This window comes from Antechinus flavipes, chromosome X (genome assembly GCF_016432865.1).
Source record: "Antechinus flavipes isolate AdamAnt ecotype Samford, QLD, Australia chromosome X, AdamAnt_v2, whole genome shotgun sequence".
Lineage (NCBI taxonomy): Eukaryota > Metazoa > Chordata > Mammalia > Dasyuromorphia > Dasyuridae > Antechinus > Antechinus flavipes.
Window position 1 is genome coordinate 1,880,213 of NC_067404.1, and position 25,179 is coordinate 1,905,391.

Sequence of the window (25,179 nt, forward strand, 5' to 3'; positions counted from 1 at the left end):
ACTTCCTTCTGGAAATGTGTTCCCTCTCTTTCCAATGTAAATTATGTCAGTCGGATCCATGTAGCTCTCTCCATGTCCGAATGCACCACTGATCTATGGGTGGTTTTTCTGCAGGGTTCTGCAGTGGGCAATTGGACCCGATTTCACCAGGGAATTCCTCTTTGAAAAAGGTGAGGTTTAAATGGGATGCCATTTCCGAAGTTTGCTGAGCCGCTAGCATTGACTTGGCTTCCGTGGTGTTCACAATATGGAAACAAAGCAGAGCTGTAGAAATGGTTATTTCTTGGAGATTATGAAGATCAGGATCACAGAAGAGCCATTCCTGCATATATTCTTTTTTTTTTAAATTTTTATTTAATAATAATTATATTGACAGAATCCATGCCAGGGTAATTTTTTTTTACAACATTATCCCTTGCACTCGTTTCTGTTCCGATTTTTCCCCTCCCTCCCTCCACCCCCTCCCCTAGATGGCAAGCTGTCCTATATATGTTGGATATGTTTCCTGCATATATTCTTAATCATTATATCTGGCCACCACAGAATGGGCTTAAAGCATGGCTTTCTGCCTTTCAAGGTGTATTCTTTCCTTGACCTTCGGCCTTTGAACGCCACTCGTATCAACAAACTCCTCAGTTGTGTCGATGAATTGATCTTATGCTGGGCTCATCAGGAGTCTTCATGTGAAGAGAGGCAATAATGATCTTGGAGCTCTTCCTCTGAGATCCGTCTCTGCCTCTAAAGTCTGTTTAAGAAAGCATGTGAAGATCATAATAAAGGAGAGCCATTTTGAGTCAGTATGGCTGTCTCCCTCAAATTGGGCTTGGAGCCCCATTTCTGCTGTCCCTGCTGTTTTCCATCCCCAAATATGGGCACTTTCAGGAGAATATGTATAATTACTCCCTTATTTCAAGGAAATGATCTTATGCTACGTCTTTCTGGAGACTTCATCTGGAGAAGGTAAGGAACCAGGATCTGCTTGCAGCACTTTGCCTGAGATCCTGTTTCTGCATCTCAAATATTCCATGCCTTCTGAGTAATCTTAAATGCAGCCAGCATCACCTTCAAGAAAATGCTAGATGCAAAGCGATTCAACCGCTCCTTTGATTACCTAAAGTCCTGAGGAGAATCCATTGGTGAGGTCCAGTATTTCAACCAGTGCGAAGGAGAAAGCAACTCTCCCAACAGACATGATCGTCGGTGATTTTTTGGTGTTTTCCATTTGGTTGTTCTATATTCTTCCAGTGGGCTGTAATCCAACAGCTTTGTCGGGGTGCAACTTCCTATTGTAGGTAAGTCATTGTTCACTCATTGCAATGCAATTTTTCTTTTTTTTTCCTCCCTAAGCATTTTATTTCATTAGGTCAAGGCTATATGTCACACTGGTGGATGGGGTCCAATGACCAGTCTATGGGACCACGCAGCAGCCTACTCAGGCTTCTCTTATACTCTGGTGAGTGCTCAGATGTTTCTGTGTTTCCGTTCATGATCCATCGTCCACTATATTCTTAAGATGAGCAATTCGGCTTCCTTTTCGACGCCATTGTCAAGCAATTGTTTTCAAATTTTTTGAAAACCAATCAGATAAATGTATACCCTTCTGTAAATTTTACCCCTGTCTTTCCAATGTAAATCAAGTCACTAATGTCCATTTTACAACGTACAAATGTACTCCATGTACAAAGGCACCACAGATCAATATGTTCTTTTCCGGGAAGGTTCTCTAGTGGGCAATCAGACTTAATTTCACCAGAAACTGCCTCCTTGAAGCAGTGGAGCATCAGATGGTGTCCTATCTCTGAAATTTGCTGAGCAGCTAGCATTGACTTGGCTTCCATGATGATGACAATATGGAACCAAAGCAGAGAATTGAAATTATTGCTTCCTAGAGCTTGTGAAGATCAAAATCAGAAAGAGCCATTCCTGCTCATATCATTAGTCAGCCTGGTTGCCCCCCCACAGAATGGGCTTGAAGCACCATTTCTGCCATTCATGGTGTCTTTCTTCCTTGGCCATGGGCATTTGGACCCCGCTTGTGTCAACCAACTCCTCAGTTCTGTCGATGAATTGATCCTGTGTTACGGTCATCAGGAGTCTTCATGTGAAGATAGGCAACCGTGGTCTGCTTGCGGCTCTTCCTCTGAGAACCTGTTCCTGCATCTAAAATATTTTTGGTAGAGCATGTGATGATCATGATTAAAACAGTAATTCTTGTATACCTCTTTAGTCAGTATGGCTGGCTCACTCCAAATGGGCTTGGACAGTCATTTCTGACATTCACGCTGCTTTCCTGCCCCAAAGATGGGCACTTTTAGTAGAATACGTACAACCATTTGCTTGTGTCGGTGAAATGATCTTATGCTACATCCGTCTGGAGATTTCATCTGGAGAAGGTAAGGAACCAGGATCTGCTTGCAGCTCTTTGCCTGAGACCCTGTTTCTACAGCTCAAATATCCATGCCTTCTGAGTAATCTTAAATGCAGCCAGCATCACCTTCAAGAAAATGCTAGATGCAAAGCAATTCAACCGCTCCTTTGATTACCTAAAGTCCAATATTTTGACCAGTGCGAAGGAGAAAGCAACTCTCCCAACAGTCATGATCCTCGGTGATTTTCTTGGTGTTTTCCGTTTGGTTGTTCTGTATTCTTCCAATAGGCTGTAATCCAACAGGTTTGTCAGGGTGCAACTTCCCATTGTAAGGTAAGTCATTAATCATTAATCACTCATTGCAATGCAATTTTTCTTTTTTTTTGTTCCCTAAGCATTTTATTTCATTAGGTCAAGGCTATATGTCACACTGATGGATGGAGTCCAATGGCCAGTCTATGGGAACCAGGCAGCAGCCTACTCAGGCTTCTCTTATGCTGTGGTGAGTGCTCAGATGTTTCTTTCATGTCCAACATCCTGTTAAGATTTGCAGCTCAGCTTCCTTTTCAATGGTGTTGTCCAGCTTTTTTTTCCAAAATTTTTGAAATCCAATCAGACCAATGTACTTCCTTCTGGAAATGTGTTCCCTCTCTTTCCAATGTAAATTATGTCAGTCGGATCCATGTAGCTCTCTCCATGTCCGAATGCACCACTGATCTATGGGTGGTTTTTCTGCAGGGTTCTGCAGTGGGCAATTGGACCCGATTTCACCAGGGAATTCCTCTTTGAAAAAGGTGAGGTTTAAATGGGATGCCATTTCCGAAGTTTGCTGAGCCGCTAGCATTGACTTGGCTTCCGTGGTGTTCACAATATGGAAACAAAGCAGAGCTGTAGAAATGGTTATTTCTTGGAGATTATGAAGATCAGGATCACAGAAGAGCCATTCCTGCATATATTCTTTTTTTTTTTAAATTTTTATTTAATAATAATTATATTGACAGAATCCATGCCAGGGTAATTTTTTTTTACAACATTATCCCTTGCACTCGTTTCTGTTCCGATTTTTCCCCTCCCTCCCTCCACCCCCTCCCCTAGATGGCAAGCTGTCCTATATATGTTGGATATGTTTCCTGCATATATTCTTAATCATTATATCTGGCCACCACAGAATGGGCTTAAAGCATGGCTTTCTGCCTTTCAAGGTGTATTCTTTCCTTGACCTTCGGCCTTTGAACGCCACTCGTATCAACAAACTCCTCAGTTGTGTCGATGAATTGATCTTATGCTGGGCTCATCAGGAGTCTTCATGTGAAGAGAGGCAATAATGATCTTGGAGCTCTTCCTCTGAGATCCCGTCTCTGCCTCTAAAGTCTGTTTAAGAAAGCATGTGAAGATCATAATAAAGGAGAGCCATTTTGAGTCAGTATGGCTGTCTCCCTCAAATTGGCTTGGAGCCCCATTTCTGCTGTCCCTGCTGTTTTCCATCCCCAAATATGGGCACTTTCAGGAGAATATGTATAATTACTCCCTTATTTCAAGGAAATGATCTTATGCTACGTCTTTCTGGAGACTTCATCTGGAGAAGGTAAGGAACCAGGATCTGCTTGCAGCACTTTGCCTGAGATCCTGTTTCTGCATCTCAAATATTCCATGCCTTCTGAGTAATCTTAAATGCAGCCAGCATCACCTTCAAGAAAATGCTAGATGCAAAGCGATTCAACCGCTCCTTTGATTACCTAAAGTCCTGAGGAGAATCCATTGGTGAGGTCCAGTATTTCAACCAGTGCGAAGGAGAAAGCAACTCTCCCAACAGACATGATCGTCGGTGATTTTTTGGTGTTTTCCATTTGGTTGTTCTATATTCTTCCAGTGGGCTGTAATCCAACAGCTTTGTCGGGGTGCAACTTCCTATTGTAGGTAAGTCATTGTTCACTCATTGCAATGCAATTTTTCTTTTTTTTCCTCCCTAAGCATTTTATTTCATTAGGTCAAGGCTATATGTCACACTGGTGGATGGGGTCCAATGACCAGTCTATGGGAACCACGCAGCAGCCTACTCAGGCTTCTCTTATACTCTGGTGAGTGCTCAGATGTTTCTGTGTTTCCGTTCATGATCCATCGTCCACTATATTCTTAAGATGAGCAATTCGGCTTCCTTTTCGACGCCATTGTCAAGCAATTGTTTTCAAATTTTTTGAAAACCAATCAGATAAATGTATACCCTTCTGTAAATTTTACCCTTGTCTTTCCAATGTAAATCAAGTCACTAATGTCCATTTTACAACGTACAAATGTACTCCATGTACAAAGGCACCACAGATCAATATGTTCTTTTCCGGAAGGTTCTCTAGTGGGCAATCAGACTTAATTTCACCAGAAACTGCCTCCTTGAAGCAGTGGAGCATCAGATGGTGTCCTATCTCTGAAATTTGCTGAGCAGCTAGCATTGACTTGGCTTCCATGATGATGACAATATGGAACCAAAGCAGAGAATTGAAATTATTGCTTCCTAGAGCTTGTGAAGATCAAAATCAGAAAGAGCCATTCCTGCTCGTATCATTAGTCAGCCTGGTTGCCCCCCCACAGAATGGGCTTGAAGCACTATTTCTGCCATTCATGGTGTCTTTCTTCCTTGGCCATGGGCATTTGGACCCCGCTTGTGTCAACCAACTCCTCAGTTCTGTCGATGAATTGATCCTGTGTTACGGTCATCAGGAGTCTTCATGTGAAGATAGGCAACCGTGGTCTGCTTGCGGCTCTTCCTCTGAGAACCTGTTCCTGCATCTAAAATATTTTTGGTAGAGCATGTGATGATCATGATTAAAACAGTAATTCTTGTATACCTCTTTAGTCAGTATGGCTGGCTCACTCCAAATGGGCTTGGACAGTCATTTCTGACATTCACGCTGCTTTCCTGCCCCAAAGATGGGCACTTTTAGTAGAATACGTACAACCATTTGCTTGTGTCGGTGAAATGATCTTATGCTACATCCGTCTGGAGATTTCATCTGGAGAAGGTAAGGAACCAGGATCTGCTTGCAGCTCTTTGCCTGAGACCCTGTTTCTACAGCTCAAATATCCCATGCCTTCTGAGTAATCTTAAATGCAGCCAGCATCACCTTCAAGAAAATGCTAGATGCAAAGCAATTCAACCGCTCCTTTGATTACCTAAAGTCCTGAGGTGAATCTATTGGTAAGGTCCAATATTTTGACCAGTGCGAAGGAGAAAGCAACTCTCCCAACAGTCATGATCCTCGGTGATTTTCTTGGTGTTTTCCGTTTGGTTGTTCTGTATTCTTCCAATAGGCTGTAATCCAACAGGTTTGTCAGGGTGCAACTTCCATTGTAAGGTAAGTCATTAATCATTAATCACTCATTGCAATGCAATTTTTCTTTTTTTTTGTTCCCTAAGCATTTTATTTCATTAGGTCAAGGCTATATGTCACACTGATGGATGGAGTCCAATGGCCAGTCTATGGGAACCAGGCAGCAGCCTACTCAGGCTTCTCTTATGCTGTGGTGAGTGCTCAGATGTTTCTTTCATGTCCAACATCCTGTTAAGATTTGCAGCTCAGCTTCCTTTTCAATGGTGTTGTCCAGCTTTTTTTTCCAAAATTTTTGAAATCCAATCAGACCAATGTACTTCCTTCTGGAAATGTGTTCCCTCTCTTTCCAATGTAAATTATGTCAGTCGGATCCATGTAGCTCTCTCCATGTCCGAATGCACCACTGATCTATGGGTGGTTTTTCTGCAGGGTTCTGCAGTGGGCAATTGGACCCGATTTCACCAGGGAATTCCTCTTTGAAAAAGGTGAGGTTTAAATGGGATGCCATTTCCGAAGTTTGCTGAGCCGCTAGCATTGACTTGGCTTCCGTGGTGTTCACAATATGGAAACAAAGCAGAGCTGTAGAAATGGTTATTTCTTGGAGATTATGAAGATCAGGATCACAGAAGAGCCATTCCTGCATATATTCTTTTTTTTTAAATTTTTATTTAATAATAATTATATTGACAGAATCCATGCCAGGGTAATTTTTTTTTACAACATTATCCCTTGCACTCGTTTCTGTTCCGATTTTTCCCCTCCCTCCCTCCACCCCCTCCCCTAGATGGCAAGCTGTCCTATATATGTTGGATATGTTTCCTGCATATATTCTTAATCATTATATCTGGCCACCACAGAATGGGCTTAAAGCATGGCTTTCTGCCTTTCAAGGTGTATTCTTTCCTTGACCTTCGGCCTTTGAACGCCACTCGTATCAACAAACTCCTCAGTTGTGTCGATGAATTGATCTTATGCTGGGCTCATCAGGAGTCTTCATGTGAAGAGAGGCAATAATGATCTTGGAGCTCTTCCTCTGAGATCCGTCTCTGCCTCTAAAGTCTGTTTAAGAAAGCATGTGAAGATCATAATAAAGGAGAGCCATTTTGAGTCAGTATGGCTGTCTCCCTCAAATTGGGCTTGGAGCCCCATTTCTGCTGTCCCTGCTGTTTTCCATCCCCAAATATGGGCACTTTCAGGAGAATATGTATAATTACTCCCTTATTTCAAGGAAATGATCTTATGCTACGTCTTTCTGGAGACTTCATCTGGAGAAGGTAAGGAACCAGGATCTGCTTGCAGCACTTTGCCTGAGATCCTGTTTCTGCATCTCAAATATTCCATGCCTTCTGAGTAATCTTAAATGCAGCCAGCATCACCTTCAAGAAAATGCTAGATGCAAAGCGATTCAACCGCTCCTTTGATTACCTAAAGTCCTGAGGAGAATCCATTGGTGAGGTCCAGTATTTCAACCAGTGCGAAGGAGAAAGCAACTCTCCCAACAGACATGATCGTCGGTGATTTTTTGGTGTTTTCCATTTGGTTGTTCTATATTCTTCCAGTGGGCTGTAATCCAACAGCTTTGTCGGGGTGCAACTTCCTATTGTAGGTAAGTCATTGTTCACTCATTGCAATGCAATTTTTCTTTTTTTTCCTCCCTAAGCATTTTATTTCATTAGGTCAAGGCTATATGTCACACTGGTGGATGGGGTCCAATGGCCAGTCTATGGGAACCACGCAGCAGCCTACTCAGGCTTCTCTTATACTCTGGTGAGTGCTCAGATGTTTCTGTGTTTCCGTTCATGATCCATCGTCCACTATATTCTTAAGATGAGCAATTCGGCTTCCTTTTCGACGCCATTGTCAAGCAATTGTTTTCAAATTTTTTGAAAACCAATCAGATAAATGTATACCCTTCTGTAAATTTTACCCCTGTCTTTCCAATGTAAATCAAGTCACTAATGTCCATTTTACAACGTACAAATGTACTCCATGTACAAAGGCACCACAGATCAATATGTTCTTTTCCGGGAAGGTTCTCTAGTGGGCAATCAGACTTAATTTCACCACCAGAAACTGCCTCCTTGAAGCAGTGGAGCATCAGATGGTGTCCTATCTCTGAAATTTGCTGAGCAGCTAGCATTGACTTGGCTTCCATGATGATGACAATATGGAACCAAAGCAGAGAATTGAAATTATTGCTTCCTAGAGCTTGTGAAGATCAAAATCAGAAAGAGCCATTCCTGCTCGTATCATTAGTCAGCCTGGTTGCCCCCCACAGAATGGGCTTGAAGCACCATTTCTGCCAATCATGGTGTCTTTCTTCCTTGGCCATGGGCATTTGGACCCCGCTTGTGTCAACCAACTCCTCAGTTCTGTCGATGAATTGATCCTGTGTTACGGTCATCAGGAGTCTTCATGTGAAGATAGGCAACCGTGGTCTGCTTGCGGCTCTTCCTCTGAGAACCTGTTCCTGCATCTAAAATATTTTTGGTAGCGCATGTGATGATCATGATTAAAACAGTAATTCTTGTATACCTCTTTAGTCAGTATGGCTGGCTCACTCCAAATGGGCTTGGACAGTCATTTCTGACATTCACGCTGCTTTCCTGCCCCAAAGATGGGCACTTTTAGTAGAATACGTACAACCATTTGCTTGTGTCGGTGAAATGATCTTATGCTACATCCGTCTGGAGATTTCATCTGGAGAAGGTAAGGAACCAGGATCTGCTTGCAGCTCTTTGCCTGAGACCCTGTTTCTACAGCTCAAATATCCCATGCCTTCTGAGTAATCTTAAATGCAGCCAGCATCACCTTCAAGAAAATGCTAGATGCAAAGCAATTCAACCGCTCCTTTGATTACCTAAAGTCCTGAGGTGAATCTATTGGTAACGTCCAATATTTTGACCAGTGCGAAGGAGAAAGCAACTCTCCCAACAGTCATGATCCTCGGTGATTTTCTTGGTGTTTTCCGTTTGGTTGTTCTGTATTCTTCCAATAGGCTGTAATCCAACAGGTTTGTCAGGGTGCAACTTCCCATTGTAAGGTAAGTCATTAATCATTAATCACTCATTGCAATGCAATTTTTCTTTTTTTTGCTCCCTAAGCATTTTATTTCATTAGGTCAAGGCTATATGTCACACTGATGGATGGAGTCCAATGGCCAGTCTATGGGAACCAGGCAGCAGCCTACTCAGGCTTCTCTTATGCTGTGGTGAGTGCTCAGATGTTTCTTTCATGTCCAACATCCTGTTAAGATTTGCAGCTCAGCTTCCTTTTCAATGGTGTTGTCCAGCTTTTTTTTCCAAAATTTTTTTAAATCCAATCAGACCAATGTACTTCCTTCTGGAAATGTGTTCCCTCTCTTTCCAATGTAAATTATGTCAGTCGGATCCATGTAGCTCTCTCCATGTCCGAATGCACCACTGATCTATGGGTGGTTTTTCTGCAGGGTTCTGCAGTGGGCAATTGGACCCGATTTCACCAGGGAATTCCTCTTTGAAAAAGGTGAGGTTTAAATGGGATGCCATTTCCGAAGTTTGCTGAGCCGCTAGCATTGACTTGGCTTCCGTGGTGTTCACAATATGGAAACAAAGCAGAGCTGTAGAAATGGTTATTTCTTGGAGATTATGAAGATCAGGATCAAAGAAGAGCCATTCCTGCATATATTCTTTTTTTTTTAAATTTTTATTTAATAATAATTATATTGACCGAATCCATGCCAGGGTAATTTTTTTTTACAACATTATCCCTTGCACTCGTTTCTGTTCCGATTTTTCCCCTCCTTCCCTCCACCCCCTCCCCTAGATAGCAAGCTGTCCTATATATGTTGGATATGTTTCCTGCATATATTCTTAATCATTATATCTGGCCACCACAGAATGGGCTTAAAGCATGGCTTTCTGCCTTTCAAGGTGTATTCTTTCCTTGACCTTCGGCCTTTGAACGCCACTCGTATCAACAAACTCCTCAGTTGTGTCGATGAATTGATCTTATGCTGGGCTCATCAGGAGTCTTCATGTGAAGAGAGGCAATAATGATCTTGGAGCTCTTCCTCTGAGATCCCGTCTCTGCCTCTAAAGTCTGTTTAAGAAAGCATGTGAAGATCATAATAAAGGAGAGCCATTTTGAGTCAGTATGGCTGTCTCCCTCAAATTGGGCTTGGAGCCCCATTTCTGCTGTCCCTGCTGTTTTCCATCCCCAAATATGGGCACTTTCAGGAGAATATGTATAATTACTCCCTTATTTCAAGGAAATGATCTTATGCTACGTCTTTCTGGAGACTTCATCTGGAGAAGGTAAGGAACCAGGATCTGCTTGCAACACTTTGCCTGAGATCCTGTTTCTGCATCTCAAATATTCCATGCCTTCTGAGTAATCTTAAATGCAGCCAGCATCACCTTCAAGAAAATGCTAGATGCAAAGCGATTCAACCGCTCCTTTGATTACCTAAAGTCCTGAGGAGAATCCATTGGTGAGGTCCAGTATTTCAACCAGTGCGAAGGAGAAAGCAACTCTCCCAACAGACATGATCGTCGGTGATTTTTTGGTGTTTTCCATTTGGTTGTTCTATATTCTTCCAGTGGGCTGTAATCCAACAGCTTTGTCGGGGTGCAACTTCCTATTGTAGGTAAGTCATTGTTCACTCATTGCAATGCAATTTTTCTTTTTTTTTCTCCCTAAGCATTTTATTTCATTAGGTCAAGGCTATATGTCACACTGGTGGATGGGGTCCAATGGCCAGTCTATGGGAACCAGGCAGCAGCCTACTCAGGCTTCTCTTATACTCTGGTGAGTGCTCAGATGTTTCTGTGTTTCCGTTCATGATCCATCGTCCACTATATTCTTAAGATGTGCAATTCGGCTTCCTTTTCGACGCCATTGTCAAGCAATTATTTTCAAATTTTTTGAAAACCAATCAGATAAATGTATACCCTTCTGTAAATTTTACCCCTGTCTTTCCAATGTAAATTAAGTCACTAATGTCCATTTTACAACGTACAAATGTACTCCATGTACAAAGGCACCACAGCTCAATATGTTCTTTTCCTGCAAGGTTCTCTAGTGGGCTATCAGACTTAATTTCACCAGAAACTGCCTGCTGTGCTTTTCCTGGAAGATTCTCAAGTTGAAATCAGACATGACTTTGCTAGGGGTCTACCTCTTTCAAGAAGTTAAGGCTCAGATGGAATGGTGTTTCATTACCTTGTCGAGCAGCTAGCGTTGACTTGGCTTCAGTGATGATGACAAGTAAGGATGCAAACAGAGCAGCTGAAATACTTGGATTCAGAATGTCAATTCGCATTTTTCCTTTGATTCTTCTTCCTGGTCTTTTCCTCTGTGTCTTGAGTGAGTAGGTATTCCATTCCTTTGCCTGTGATTCAAAAAAGCCACCCATTGCTTGTAAGGGAGAAAAATCTCTTGAATTTTTCCATGGATTGCCATATTAGTCCCCTGGAATTCTTTGTTTTGGAGAAAACTGATAGGACTTTATTGCTATATATACTACTTGTTAGTGATTGAAGTGAGCTAGTACCCATACAATCCCTTCCCCTTTTCTCCTTGCTTAGTCACAACAGTGGCTAGACTTTATCCAGCGACCTAATTCTTCCAACATATATTTCCCACCAAATTTTTTCCTGTATGTTCAGTTTTCCATCCAAAATCTCTGCTCTAATTTCATCCTATAACTTCCCTCAACCCCTAGTGGGGAGTTCCACAAAGGACTTGGATCTTGGAGATTATCCCAAACAGCCAATCTTCATTCACCCCCCAATGAGAGCTTTTAATATTTAGAATTCAACCTCATCCTTCAGGTATAGTTTCCCTTTCATTTTATTCTTTCCTTGAGGCCCAAAGTGGCCATCCATCATACTCCATCCACTTGGGCTTCTGATTTTCCACATACAAACCTTAGGATTATTTCTCCTTTATTAATAATTAATGACTTAGTTTTGAGGTTTGTCTTCTTTTTAAATTTTTCATTCAAGAATCAGGAATTTTGGACTATTCAGACAGCCTTTGAATTGCAAGAATGATAGTGAGAGAGAAAAAATCAGAGGTGTCAAAGGTATATTCCTTTCTATCCCCATTTACTTTTCTCTCTAGGACTGTAATCTATCTTTTCTAAAATTCTAATCACCTCATTTTTTTCTTTATTTTATGTTTCAGTTTATCTAATTCTGAAAGGGAAAGGTTGTATTTTGCTATTTCTCTCTTCCTGCAGCTCACTTGATTTCTTTTCTAAGAATTTGGATGTTGTACCATTTTGTGCATATTTGTTATTTCAGAGTCCATATTATTGTTGTCTTTATTAAAGTTTTTAATTTTCAAAATATATGCACAGATAATTTTTCAGCATAAACCTTTGCAAAACCCTGTGTTCCAATCTCCCTTCTCTCTACCCCTTTCCCTAGATAGCAAGTAATCCAATATATATTGAACATTGTAAAATATATGTTTAATCCAATATATGCACACACATTTATACAATTATCTTGCACAAGAAAATCAAATCAAAAAGACAAAAAATGAAAAAGAAAATAAAATGCAAAAAAACAAACAATAAAAAGAGTGAGAATATTATCTTTTGATCCACACTCAGTTCCTACGGTCCTCTCTCTGCGTACAGATGGCTCTCATCATCACAGGATCATTGGAACTGGTCTGAATCATCTCATTGTTGAAAAGAGGCACATAATTGATCATCTATAATCTTTCTGTTGCCGTGTACAATGATCTGAATCTGCTCATTTCTTTCAGCATCAGTTCATGTAAGTCCAGGCCTCTCTGAAATCATCCTGCTGGTCATTAATAACAATAATATTCCATATAACTCATATACCATAATTTATTCAGCCATTCTCCAATTGATGGGCATCCACTCAGTTTCCAGTTTCTTGCCACTACAAAAAGGGCTGCCACAAACATTTTTGCACATATAGGTTCCTTTCTTCTGAGTTAACACCTTGTTTCAAGTATGCTTCTCCAGAGTTCTGCCTCTCTACATAAACTATTTTTTGTTTTTTCTAATTTCCTTATAATATCTATCTTTATGTCTAAATCATGAACCCATTTAGACCTTATTTTGGTATACAGTGTTAGATGTGGGTCAATGCCTAATTTCTTCCATACTAATTTCCAGTTTTCCTATCAGTTTTTATCAAATAGTGAGTTCTTATCCCAAAAGCTGGATATCTTAGAGTTTGTCGAACACTAGATTGCTATAGTCATTAACTATTTTGTCCTGTGAACTTAATGTAGTCCACTGATTAGCTTCTCTATTTCTTTACCAGTATCAAATGGTTTTGATGACCACTGCTTTATAATATAGTTTTAGGTCTGTTACAACTAGGCCACCTTCATTTCCATTTTTTTCATTAATTCCCTTGAAATTCTTGACCTTTTGTTCTTCCAGATAATGTTTGTTATTACTTATTCTAGATCTATAAAATACTTTCTTCAGCATTTGATTAATATGGCACTGACTAAGTAGATTAATTTAGGTAATATTGTCATTTTTATTATATTAGCTCAGCCTATCCATGAGCACTTGATATTTTTCCAATTGATTAGATCTGACTTTATTCGTGTGGAAAGTGTTTTGTAGTTGCGCTCATATATTTCTTGCTTTTGCTTTGGCAGGTAGATTCCCAAATATTTTATATTATCGATAATGATTTAAAATGGATTTTCTCTTTCTATCTCTTGCTGTTGGATTTTGTTGGTAATATATAAAAATGCTAATGATTTATGTCTACTTATTTTGTATCCTGCCACTTTGCTAAAGCTGTGAATTGTTTCTAGTAGTTTTTTAGTTGATTCTCCAGGATGCTGTAAGTATACCATCGTATCATCTGCAAAGAGTGATGATTTGGTTTCCTCATTACCTACTCTAATCCCTTAATATTCTTTTCTTTTATTGCCAAAGCTAGCATTTCTAATACAATATTAAATAGTAACGGTGATAGTGGGCAACCTTGTTTCACCCCTGATCTTATTGGGAAGGGTTCCAGTTTATCCCCATTACATATGATGCTTGCTGATGGTTTTAAATAGATACTACTGACTATTTTAAGGAAAAGTCCATTTATTCCTATACTCTCCAGTGTTTTTAATAGGAATGGTTGCTGGATTTTATCAAATGCTTTTTCTGCATCTATTGAGATGATCATATAATTTTTGTTAATTTGGTTATTGATATAGTCAATTGTGCTAATAGTTTTCCTAATATTGAACCAGCCCTGTATTCCTGGTATAAATTCTGGTGTATTATCCTGGAGATAACTGTAATCTCTTTGATGATATTTTATTTAAGATTTTTTGCATCAATATTCATTAGGGTAATTTGTCTATAATTTTCTTTCTCTATTTTCATCCTAAGTGGTTTAAGTTTCAGCAACATATCTGTGTCATAAAAGGAATTTGGTAGGACTCCTTCTTTCCCTATTTTTTCAAATAGGTTGTATAGTATTGGAATTAATGGTTCTTAAATGTTTGGTAGAATTCACATGTAAATCCATCTGGTTCTGGGGATTTTTTCTTAGGGAGTTGTTTAATAGCTTGTTCTATTTCTTTTTCTAAAATGGGACTATGCCGGTTAAGATGGCGGAGAGGAGGCTCACAGCTGCATAAGCTCCACGCTTTCTCTCACTATCCATTTCATTACAAGCCTCTGAATCAATGCTTGACTGAAAAAAACCCACATATAGTTACCAAGAGAAGCCATCCTTGAGATCTGCCAAGAAAGGTCTGTCTTTACTGGAGGGCTGGGGCGGTTTTAGATCAGGCGCAGGCAGCGGGCAGCGGCAGTGAGAGCACGGGAGCAGACTGGAGAGGGGGTGGGGAGTGATCGCAGCCATCTCTGCGGGGAGAGCTTCGCTACAGGTTTGGAACCTGCAGCAAGTCAGCAGCCCAGCAGAGAAGCTAAAAACACTGGGGCTGAAGAATACAAACCCAAACAGCTGGAGTCTCTCAGGACCTGGCCGTCCCCCCTTCCCCCCCCACAGTGACTCAGCACGCTTTGGGATCTCAGAGCGCAGGTGCAGCACAGTCCTGCTAGTGCCTCACTGCTGCCCCCTGCAGTCTGTAGAGGAAGCTCGATAACACACCCAGCACCCCCCCAAAGAAAGACTCCAGTTTTTTCTGTTTTTCTTTGGTAGTTTGTCTCTGATTAATAGACAGAATGAGCAAGAAGCTGAAGAGGACTTTAACCCTTGACAGCTTCTATACAGATAGAGAGCAGACTCTAAATCCTGAGGAGACTAAAAACAGGCAGTCCCCAGGTGAATCCCCAAAGGAGGAGAGCATCTGTTCCTCAGCACAGATGAACCTCATAGAAGTGATTAAAAAGGCTCTCACAAGGGAGCTAGAAGAAAAATGGGAAAAGGAGAGGGAGGCTTGGCAAAAGAGCCTGGAGAAGTCAGTTAAAGAGAGAGTGGATAAAGAAGTAAAATCCATGAAAAATAGGATTAGTGAACTGGAAACAGAAAACAGCTCTCTAAAAAACAAAATTGGCGAAATGGAAAAAAAATTCCACAGAACAAAAGAACTCAATTGGACAATTAGAAAAAGATTTTAAAAAAGTGAGTGAAGAGAATACTTCACTGAAAATCAGAATTGAACAAGTGGAATTGAATGACTCGAGGAGACAAGAAGAATCAGTCAAGCAAATCCAAAAAAATCAAACAATGGAGAAAAATGTGAAATACCTTCTGGGGAAGACAACAGACCTGGAAAACAGATCCAGGAGAGACAATCTGAGAATCATTGGACTCCCAGAAAAACATGATGAAAAAAAGAGCCTGGACACTATTTTCCAGGAAATTATCAAAGAGAACTGCCCAGAAGTCATAGGAACAGAGGAAAAAATAAACATCGAAAGGATTCATCGATCACCCACTGAAAGGGATCCTAAAATCAAAACACCAAGGAATATAGTGGCCAAATGCCAGAACCCTCAGATGAAGGAAAAAATATTGCAAGCGGCTAGAAAAACCCAATTCAAGTATCAAGGAGCCACAATAAGGATCACCCAGGATCTGGCAGCATCCACATTAAAAGATCGAAGGGCCTGGAATATGATATTCCGAAAGGCTAAGGAACTTGGTATGCAACCAAAAATAACTTACCCAGCGAGAATGAGCATCTTTTTCCAGGGAAGAAGATGGACATTCAACGAAGTAAGCGAATTTCATCTATTTCTGATGAAAAAACCAGAACTTAACAAAAAGTTTGATCTACAAATATAGAACTCAAGAGAAATCTAAAAAGGTAAAGATTAATCTTGGGAACTATATTTTGACTATATAGATGTATAAAGAATACATGTATACCTTGTTCTAGAAATTGATGTGGAAAGGACATTGTACCAGAAAAAGGGTAAAGTGGGGGTAGTACATCTCATGAAGAGGCATAGGAAACCTATTATATCTGAGAGAAAGAATGGAGGGGGATGAATATAGTGGGTATCTTACTGCCTTCAGAATTGGCTTTAAGTGAAAAATCTTAAGACATATTCAATCTATGGTGAAACTTCTCCCACCTCATTGAAAAGTGAGAAGGGAAAAGTGAAAAGGAAGGAATAAGCTAAGCGGAAGGGAATACGGGAACTGGGAGGGAAAGGGGTAAGATAGGGGGAGGAACTCTAAGGCGGGGGGAGGGATACTAAAAAGGGAGGGCTGTGAGAAGCAAGTGGTGCTCACAAGCTTAATACTGGGAAGGGGGGGAAAGGGGAAAGAAGGGAGGAAAGCATAAACCGGGGTTAACAAGATGGCAAGTAATACAGAATTGGTCATTCTAACCATAAACGTGAACGGGGTAAACTCCCCCATAAAGAGGAAGCGGTTAGCAGAATGGATTAAAAGCCAGAATCCTACAATATGTTGTTTACAGGAAACACACCTGAAGCGGGGAGATACATGCAGGTTAAAGGTAAAAGGTTGGAGCAAAATCTACTATGCTTCAGGTGAAGTCAAAAAAGCAGGGGTAGCCATCCTGATCTCAGATCAAGCTAAAGCAAAAATTGATCTAATTAAAAGAGATAAGGAAGGACACTATATCTTGCTAAAGGGTAGCATGGATAATGAAGCACTATCTATATTAAACATATATGCACCAAGTGGGGTAGCATAAGAGAAACTAAGAGAAACTGCAAGAAGAAATAGACAGTAAAACTATAATAGTGGGAGATCTTAACCTTGCACTCTCAGAATTAGATAAATCAAACCACAAAATAAATAAGAAAGAAGTCAAAGAGGTAAATAGAATACTAGAAAAATTAGATATGATAGATCTCTGGAGAAAAGGTAATGGAGACAGAAAGGAATACACTTTCTTTTCAGCAGTTCATGGAACCTATACAAAAATTGACCATATATTAGGACATAAAAACCTCAAACTCAAATGTAGTAAGGCAGAAATAGTAAATGCATCCTTTTCAGACCACGATGCAATGAAAATTACATTCAACAAAAAAGCAGGGGGAAGTAGACCAAAAAATAAATGGAAACTAAATAATCTCATACTAAAGAATGATTGGGTGAAACAGCAAATCATAGACATAATTAATAACTTCACCCAAGAAAACGATAATAATGAGACATCATACCAAAATGTATGGGATGCAGCCAAAGCGGTAATAAGGGGAAATTTCATATCTCTAGAGGCCTATTTGTATAAAATAGAGAAAGAGAAGGTCAATGAATTGGGTTTGCAATTAAAAATGCTAGAAAAGGAACAAATTAAAAACCCCCAGTCAAACACTAAACTTGAAATTCTAAAAATAAAAGGTGAGATCAATAAAATTGAAAGTAAAAAAACTATTGAATTAATTAATAAAACTAAGAGTTGGTTCTATGAAAAAACCAACAAAATAGACAAACCCTTAGTAAATCTGATTAAAAAAAGGAAAGAGGAAAATCAAATTGTTAGTCTTAAAAATGAAAAGGGAGAACTCACCACTAACGAAGAGGAAATTAGAGCAATAATTAGGAGTTACTTTGCCCAACTTTATGCCAATAAATTCGACAACTTAAATGAAATAGAAAAATACCTCCAAAAATACAGCTTGCCCAAACTAACAGAGGAAGAAGTAAATATCCTAAACAGTCCCATCTCAGAAAAAGAAATAGAACAAACTATCAATCAACTCCCTAAGAAAAAATCCCCAGGACCAGATGGATTTACATGTGAATTCTACCAAACATTTAAAGAACAATTAACTCCAATGTTATATAAACTATTTGAAAAAATAGGGATTGAAGGAGTCCTACCAAACTCCTTTTATGACACAGACATGGTACTGATACCTAAACCAGGTAGGCTGAAAACAGAGAAAGAAAATTATAGACCAATCTCCCTAATGAATATTGATGCTAAAATCTTAAATAAAATATTAGCAAAAAGATTACAGAAAATTGTCACCAGGATAATACACTATGACCAAGTAGGATTTATACCAGGAATGCAGGGCTGGTTCAATATTAGGAAAACTATTAGCATAATTGACTATATCAATAACCAAACAAACAAAAACCACATGATCATCTCAATAGATGCAGAAAAAGCATTTGATAAAATCCAACATCCATTCCTAATAAAAACACTTGAGAGCATAGGAATAAATGGACTTTTCCTTAAAATAGTCAGGAGCATATATTTAAAACCATCAGTAAGCATCATATGCAATGGGGAAAAACTGGAACCTTTCCCAGTAAGATCTGGAGTGAAGCAAGGTTGCCCACTATCACCATTATTATTTAATATCGTATTAGAAACACTAGCCTCGGCAATAAGAGTCGAGAAAGATATAAAAGGAATTAGAGTAGGCAATGAGGAAACCAAACTATCACTCTTTGCAGATGATATGATGGTATACCTAGAGAACCCCAGAGATTCTACCAAAAAGCTATTGGAAATAATTCATAATTTTAGCAAAGTAGCTGGCTACAAAATAAATCCCCATAAATCCTCAGCATTTTTATACATCACCAACAAAACCCAACAGCAAGAGATACAAAGAGAAATTCCATTCAGAATAACTGTTGATACCATAAAATATTTGGGAATCTATCTACCAAAGGAAAGTCAGGAATTATATGAGCAAAATTATAAAAAAGTCTCCACACAAATAAAGTCAGACTTAAATAATTGGAAAAATATTAAGTGCTCTTGGATCGGCCGAGCGAACATAATAAAGATGACAATACTCCCTAAACTAATCTATTTATTTAGTGCTATACCAATCAGACTTCCAAGAAAATATTTTATTGATCTAGAAAAAATAACAACAAAATTCATATGGAACAATAAAAAGTCGAGAATCTCAAGGGAATTAATGAAAAAAAAATCAAATGAAGGTGGCCTAGCTGTACCTGATCTAAAATTATATTATAAAGCAGCAGTCACCAAAACCATTTGGTATTGGCTAAGAAATAGATTAGTGGATCAGTGGAAAAGGCTAGGCTCACAAGACAGAATAGTCAATTATAGCAATCTAGTGTTTGACAAACCCAAAGCCCCTAACTTCTGGGAAAAGAATTCATTATTTGATAAAAACTGCTGGGATAATTGGAAATTAGTATGGCAGAAATTAGGCATGGACCCACACTTAACACCATATACCAAGATAAGATCAAAATGGGTCTATGACCTAGGCATAAAGAACGAGATTATAAATAAATTAGAGGAACATAGAATAGTTTATCTCTCAGACTTGTGGAGGAGAAAGAAATTTGTGACCAAAGATGAACTAGAGACCATTACTGATCACAGAATAGAAAATTTCGATTACATCAAATTAAAAAGCCTTTGTACAAATAAAACTAATGCAAACAAGATTAGAAGGGAAGCAACAAACTGGGAAAACATTTTCACAGTTAAAGGTTCTGATAAAGGCCTCATTTCCAAAATATATAGAGAACTGACTCAAATTTATAAGAAATCAAGCCATTCTCCAATTGATAAATGGTCAAAGGATATGAACAGACAATTTTCAGAGGATGAAATTGAAACTATTACCACTCATATGAAAGAGTGTTCCAAATCATTATTGATCAGAGAAATGCAAATTAAGACAACTCTGAGATACCACTACACACCTGTCAGATTGGCTAAGATGAAGGAAAAAATAATGATGAATGTTGTAGGGGATGCGGGAAAACTGGGACACTGATGCATTGTTGGTGGAGTTGTGAACAAATCCAACCATTCTGGAGAGCAATCTGGAATTATGCCCAAAAAGTTATCAAACTGTACATACCCTTTGATCCAGCAGTGTTTCTATTGGGCTTATACCCCAAAGAGACAATAAAAAAGGGAAAAGGACCTGTATGTGCCAAAATGTTTGTGGCCGCCCTGTTTGTAGTGGCTAGAAACTGGAAAATGAATGGATGCCCATCAATTGGAAAATGGCTGGGTAAATTGTGGTATATGAATGTTATGGAATATTATTGTTCTGTAAGAAATGACCAGCAGGATGAATACAGAGAGGACAGGCGAGACTTACATGAACTGATGCTAAGTGAAATGAGTAGAACCAGGAGATCATTATACACTTCGACAATGATATTGTATGAGGATGTATTCTGATGGAAGTGGATTTCTTTGACAAAGAGATCTAACTCTGTTTCAATTGATAAATGATGGACAGAAGCAGCTACACCCAAAGAAAGAAAACGAATTTCGAATTTCGTTCTTCCAAAGAAAGGAAACGAATGTGAACTATCTGCATGTTTGTTTTTCTTCCGGGGTTATTTATACCTTCTGAATCCAATTCTCCCTGTGCAACAAGAGAACTGTTCGGTTCTGCAAACATATATTGTATCTAGGATATACTGCAACATATCCAACATGTAAAGGACTGCTTGCCATCTAGGGGAGGGGGTGGAGGGAGGGAGGGGAAAAATCGGAACAGAAATGAGTGCAAGGGATAATGTTGTAAAAAAATTACCCTGGCATGGATTCTGTCAATATAAAGTTATTATTAAATAAAATAAAATAAAATATTTAAAAAAAAAAAAAGAAAATTCTATGCTGTGATCCACCCTCAGTTCCCTAAACTAATCTATTTATTTAGTGCTATACCAATCAGACTTCCAAGAAAATATTTTAATGATCTAGAAAAAATAACAACAAAATTCATATGGAACAATAAAAAGTCGAGAATCTCAAGGGAATTAATGAAAAAAAAATCAAATGAAGGTGGCCTAGCTGTACCTGATCTAAAATTATATTATAAAGCAGCAGTCACCAAAACCCTTTGGTATTGGCTAAGAAATAGATTAGTGGATCAGTGGAAAAGGTTAGGTTCACAAGACAGAATAGTCAACTCTAGCAATCTAGTGTTTGACAAACCCAAAGACCCTAACTTCTGGGATAAGAATTCATTATTTGTTGGTGGAGTTGTGAATGGATCCAACCATTCTGGGGAGCAATCTGGAATTATGCCCAAAAAATTATCAAATTGTGCATACCCTTTGATCCAGCAGTGTTTCTATTGGGCTTATATCCCAAAGAAATACTAAAGAAGGGAAAGGGACCTGTATGTGCCAAAATGTTTGTAGCAGCCCTATTTGTAGTGGCTAGAAACTGGAAAATGAATGGATGCCCATCAATTGGAAAATGGCTGGGTAAATTGTGGTATATGAATGTTATGGAATATTATTGTTCTGTAAGAAATGAACAGCAGGATGAATACAGAGAGGCTTGGAGAGACTTACATTGAACTGATGCTAAGTGAAATGAGCAGAACCAGGAGATCATTATACACTTCGACAACAGTTCTCTTTCTGGGAGCAAATGGTTCTCTCCATCAAAAGTCTGGTGGAATTGGTTTAAATCATCTCATTGTTGGAAAGAGCCACGTCCTCATTTCACTCAACATCATCATGTCTCTCCAGGCCTCTCTGAAGTCATCCTGGTGGTCATTTCTTATGGAACGATAGTATTCCATAGCATTCATATACCATAACTTATTCAGCCATTCTCCAACTGATAAGCATACATTCAGGAGGAATCTGAATTTAAAGTGGCCTGGCATGCTCCCTTGATGACTTTGACCACTGCTAAAAACCATTGACCTCAATTTATTGCTCATTTGCCACCTTGGCTAATAAGTTAATAAATCATACCCAGATCTTTGTCTCTCAAATTTTTTGTGTGACAGATGATGGCACTGGCAGGGTTGGAGGGGTGGGTGTGAAGATTTGGTTTCACCTGGACCCTCTTTGGAACTCTTTTTTCCTTGAGTGCTCTCTACATGAGATTTTCACTTGAAAAGTGTGCTTCTTCTGGAGGTCCACAGGTAGACATATGGTTCTTCTCTCAATTGAAAATTCCACAACAGCAACATTTTGTAGTGATCAACCTTGATAGACTTGCTATTCCCAGCAATAATACAATGATCTAAGAAACTTCTAAAAGACTCATGACAGAAAATCCTATGTTCAGAGAACTATGTACAGATCACTGCACACTATTTTCGCTTTTTTGTTTTTTTCTCTCATTTTTTTCCTTTTGTTCTGATTTTTCTTTCAAAATGTGATTAATTTTTTTTAAAAAATGTAAAATGTTGTGTCATGTTTGTGTTTGTGTTGTGAGCTTCATTCTATTATCTTGAAAGATTTAAGATGTGGCAACCAGAAAACCTTTTAAGGGCTGATCCAAATAGTTTAGAACAAAGAGAAAGATTAATGAACTTTCATACTTACAGCAATCATCCCAGTAAGAACTAACTCCCACTTTAGGCATTTCAAGGTTATAAGAATAGAAAAATCTGCAAAACACTTTTTTCTGTCACTTCAACATTGGCCAACTTGGAATTACAAAAATAAAGTCAGATAAACAAAGTTGTAGAGCTGCTAAAACATCTTAACAGATTAAGGAGACTGAAGAGCAATCATTTTAAGATTACAGTGAGAACTCCCGAGATTTTGAGATAGTTCCAGCAACTCATTCCCTTCTGAAATATTTTATTAAATTTTGGTGTAATAGTTTGTAGAATATGGTTTTTTTTTGCTGTTTTTAATTAATTAATAATTAATTTAATATTTTCCCCAGTTACATTCAAAATAATTTTTTCCAAGTTTTGTAAATTTTCTAAGTTCTATATTTTCTCCTTTATCCCCACCCACAATTAAGAAACTACATGTGAAGTTGTTCAAAACATTTCCATAAAAGCCAAATTGTGAAAGAAAATATCTCCCACCCTAATGAAAATAAAATCCCTCAAGAAAAGTTAAATTAGAGAGAGAGAGGGAGAGGGATAGAGAGAGAGAGAGAGAATGAATGAATATGAATGTATCAATCTGTATTCAGACATAATCAGTTTCTTCCTTCTCTGGATATGGACAGAATTTTTCATCAAAAGTCCTTCAGAGTAGTTGTGGGTGATTATACTACTGAGAATAGCAAAGTTATTTACAGTTGGTCATCCCAGAACATTGCTATTGCTTTTTTATATATTACATTTCATGTTGTTCATGGAAGACTTTCCAGATTTATTTTTACCTGAGAACATCCTGCTCATCATGTCCCAGAGAATGATAATATTCCATTAGAAACATATACAACAGTTTATTGAACCATTTCTAATTGATGGGCATCTCTTCAATTTCCAGGGTTTTTTTTCCCTGAGAAGAGAGCATTTATGAATATTTTTTGTACATATAGATTATTTTCCTTTTTGGTTTTTGTTTTTTCTGAATCTCTTTTGGTATTCATGTCTAGTAGTAATGTAGTTAGGTCAAAGGATATGCATGAATTTACAGCCCATTTTGACACAGATCATATCTTTTGATCATTTATCAATCGGGGCATGGCTCTTATTTTTTAATAAATTTGACTCAGTTCTCTCTATGTTTGAGAAATAAGGCTTTATCAGAGAAACTTGCTTTGAAAAAAATTTTACAATTACTATTGCTAATTTTATTTCCCCCATTTATTCTCTTTTCTTCTTTCACCCTGTACCTTTTCAAAAGTGTTTTGTTCATAACCATTACCTCCCCCAATATGCCCTCACTTTTATCATCCTCCCCCCTGCCCATATCTCATTCCCCTCCTATTTTCCTGAAGTATAAGATAGATTTCTGTACCCCTATTGGGTATATATGTTATTTCCTATTTGGGTCAGTTCTGATGAGAGTAAGGTTCACTCATTCACTGTCTCTTCCCCCTCTTCCCTTCCACTGTAAAAGCTTTTTCCTTGCCTCTTTTTTAATGGCAGATAATTTTCACCATTCCACTTCTCCCTTTGCCTTTCTCCCAGTTCATTCCTCTCTCACCCCTTAATTTCATCTTAAAAAAAAAATCCTCCTTCTAAATTCAACTCACACCTATGTCATGTCTAACTTCCATAATAATGAGAATGTCTAATGAGTTACAAGTATCATTTTCCCATTTAAAATGCAAACAGATAAACCTTATTAAATCCCTTATGACATCACTTTCCTGATTACCTCCTTATGCTTCTTCAGTCCTGTATTTGAAAATCAAATTTTCCACTCAGCTCTATTCTTTTCATTATGAATGCTTGATGATCCTCTACTTCATTGAATATCCACCTTTTCCTCTGAAGGATTATATTCAGTTTTGCTAGGTAGGTGATGATTGGTTGCAATCCTAGCTCTCTGTAATATCATATTCCAAGCCCTCCAGGCCTTTAATGTAGAAGCTGATAAACCTTATGCTATCCTGATGTGATTCCACTATAATTGAATTGTTTCTGTCTGTATTCTTGCAATATGTTTTCCTTGACTTGGGAGTTATGGAATTGGGCTTATAATATTCCTGAGAGTTTTTATTTTGGGAACTCTTTCAGGAGATGATTGGTGGATTCTTTCGATTTCTATTTTATTCTCTTGTTCGAGAATATCAGGACATTTTTCCTTGATAATTTCTTGAAAGATGATGTCCAGGCTCTGTTTTGGATCATGACTTTCAAGCAGGACAATAAATTTTAAATGATCTCTTCTGGTTATATTTTCCAGGTCAGTTCTTTTTCCAATGAGATAGTTCACATTTTTTTCTAGTTTTTCATTTTGTTTTATTGTATCGTGATTTCTCATAAAGTTATTAGCTGCCATTTGCCCAGTTCTAATTTTTAAGGAATTATTTTCCTCAGTGAGTTTTTGTACCTCCTTCCCCAGTTAGCCAATTTTGCTTTCTAAGTCATTCCTCTCGTCATTTGCTTTTTGTATTTTGCTTTTGTACCTCCCTCAATGCTTTCCCTAATTTTTCCTCTATCTCTCTTACTTGATTTCCAAAGTCCCTTTTGAGGTCTTCCATGGCCTGAGCCCAATTCTTATTTTTCTTGAAGGCTTTGCATGTAGGAGCTTTGACTCAAATGTCTTCAGAGTGTATGTTTTGATCCTCCTTGTCACCATAGCAACTTTCAATGGTCAGAATCTTTTTTTGTTGTCCCCTGCCTATTACTCGGCTTTAATCTCTTTGTTAAAGTAGGACTCTGTTTCCAGGGTGGAGGGCACAAGG

The 25,179-nt window shown here is 38.5% G+C and overlaps 1 long non-coding RNA gene across 2 annotated transcripts in view; it reads left to right on the plus strand.

The window, feature by feature from the left end:
* LOC127542889 (uncharacterized) overlaps positions 1–25,179 on the plus strand; it is a 60,088-nt gene that overhangs the window by 20,837 nt on the left and 14,072 nt on the right. The window contains exons 5-6 of one of the 2 annotated variants that reach the window (XR_007948909.1): positions 9,143–10,321; positions 10,392–10,482. The exons of the other annotated variant lie outside the window; for it this stretch is intronic. This is a non-coding gene — a long non-coding RNA (uncharacterized LOC127542889). The remainder of the gene's footprint in view (positions 1–9,142; positions 10,322–10,391; positions 10,483–25,179) is intronic. 2 annotated transcript variants of the gene reach the window in all.